A 2,494-nucleotide genomic window follows, 5' to 3' on the forward strand; every position below is an offset into this window, starting at 1 on the left:
TTTGATGTGGTGTCCGTTCAAGTCTTTTGCCCATTTTTTAATCAAGTTGTTCATTTTATTACTGTATAATTTTAAGAGTTCTTTTTTGTATTTTAGATATCAGTGCTTCATCAGATATGTGTTTTGCAAATATTTTCTCTCAGTCTGTGGCTTATCTTCTCAGTCTCTTGAAGATCCATCTTTTACCAAGGTGCAACATCAATTCAGTGAAAAAAAAAAAGTGTTTAAAAAAATGGTGCTGATACCATTCGATATCCAAATGTGAAACAAAACAAAGCAAAACAGAGTCTTCTGCCTGCTTCCGGATGAGTGAAGAGACTTGTGGTCTGGTTCTTGGACTTCCCTAGCAGCATGGAGTCCAAATGCCAATCTCCACTCTCACCTCAAAAGAAGAAATTAAGACCACCTCCTGCTCTGGGACCGGAGGAGACATCGGCCTCTGCAGGCTTGCCGAAGAAGGAAGAAAAAGAACAGCAAGAAGGCATTGAACACATCGATGAAGTACAAAATGAAATAGACAGACTTAATGAACAAGCCAGTGAGGAGATTATGAATGTAGAGCAGAAATATAAGAAACTCCGCCAATCATTTTTTCAGAAGGGGTCAGAATTTATCACCAAAATCACAAATTTTGGGGTAACAACATTTGTCAACCATCCACAAATATCTACACTACTTGGGGAGGAGGACGAAGAGACACTGCATTATTTGACCAGAGTTGAAGTGACAGAATTTGAAGATATTAAATCAGGTTAGAGAATAGATTTTTATTTTGATGAAAATCCTTACTTTGAAAATAAAGTTCTCTCCAAAGAATTTCATCTGCATGAGAGTGGTGATTCATCTTTTAAGTCCACTGAAATCAAATGGAAATCTGGAAAGGATTTGATGAAATGTTCAAGACAAACACAGAATAAAGCCAGCAGGAAGAGGCAGCATGAGGAACCAGAGAACGTCTTTTTTTTTTTTTTAAATTATTATACTTTAAGTTCTAGGGTACATGTGGATAACGTGCAGGTTTGTTACATATGTATACCTGTGCCATGTTGGCGTGCTGCACTCATCATCTCGTCAGCACCCATCAACTAGTCATTTACATCAGGTATAACTCCCAATGCAATCCCTCCCTTCTTCCCCCTCCCCGTGATAGGCCCCGGTGTGTGATGTTCCCCTTCCCGAGTCCAAGTGATCTCATTGTTCAGTTCCCACCTATGAGTGAGAACATGTGGTGTTTGGTTTCCTGTTCTTGCGATAGTTTGCTGAGAATGATGGTTTCCAGCTGCATCCATGTCCCTACAAAGGGCACAAACTCATCCTTTTTTATGGCTGCATAGTATTCCATGGTGTATATGTGCCACATTTTCTTAATCCACTATTCACAATAGCAAAGACTTGGAATCAACCCAAATGTCCATCAGTGACAGAGAGCTTCTTTACCTGGTTTACTGACCATTCTGATGCAGGTGCCGATGAGTTAGACGTCTTCAAAGATGATATTTGACCAAACCAATTATAGTACTACTTGGTTCCCGACATGGATGATGAAGAAGGGGAAGAAGGAGATGATGATGATGAAGAGGAGGAAGGATTAGAAGATATTGATGAAGAAGGAGATGAAGATGAAAGTGAAGAAGATGAAAATGATGATGAAGGGGAGGATGGAGAGGAGGATGAAGGAGAAGATTACTAATAGAACACTGATGGATTTCAATCTTCCTTTTTTAAAATTTTCTCCAGTCCCTGGGAACAAGTTGCAGTCTTTTTAATTTTTTTTCCTTTTGTACTCAGTTGCCCTGTTCTTGAGGTCTCTTTTCTCTACACCATGGTTCTCAACCTATTTGGGGGGAAATACCTTGAGCAGAATCCAATGGGAAAAGAGTCGCTACCCCTTTCTGTTTGAAATTCATTTTTATCCCTTCCTGTCTGAACAAAAACTCTATGGAATGAACAACACCGAGCTCCGTGGGAAAATAGAAAAACCTGCTCCCTTTGCTTTGCTGGAAGCTGGAGGGTGCCAGGCCCCTGTGTAGTAGTGCATAGAATTCTAGCTTTTTTCCTCCTTTCTCTATGTATTGGGCTCAGAGAGTACACTGTGTCTCTATGTGAATATGGACAGCTAGCCTTTACCAACATGTGTCTGTCTACTTTCTCTTGTTTAAAAAAAGAAAAAAAAAAGTATAAAAATGTGGTTATGGAAGATCAGCAAAGGGTGTTTGAGATGTTTGGGTGGGTTAAGTGGGCATTTTGACAGCATGACTTCTCCTTTGGCATGTTTAATTGTGATATTTGACAGACATACTTGCGGTTTAAGATGACACTTTTAAAACAAATTATCTCCTAATGATGAATTGAGCCCTGCCACTCAATGGGAGAATCAGCAGAACCAGTAGGATCTTATTTGGAATTGACATTCTCTATTGTAATTTTGTTCCTGTTTATTTTTAAATTTTCTTTTTGTTTCACTGGCAAGGAAAGATGATGCTCAGTTTTAAAT

At 39.2% G+C, this 2,494-nt stretch overlaps 1 pseudogene; it reads left to right on the forward strand.

Moving 5' to 3' along the window:
• Nucleotides 1-327: 327 nt before the first annotated feature.
• On the forward strand, nucleotides 328-1,690 carry LOC105533022 (annotated as a pseudogene).
• Nucleotides 1,691-2,494: the final 804 nt, after the last annotated feature.

The sequence above is a fragment of the Mandrillus leucophaeus genome, unplaced genomic scaffold (genome assembly GCF_000951045.1).
Source record: "Mandrillus leucophaeus isolate KB7577 unplaced genomic scaffold, Mleu.le_1.0 Scaffold1213, whole genome shotgun sequence".
NCBI classification, from domain to species: Eukaryota; Metazoa; Chordata; class Mammalia; order Primates; family Cercopithecidae; genus Mandrillus; species Mandrillus leucophaeus.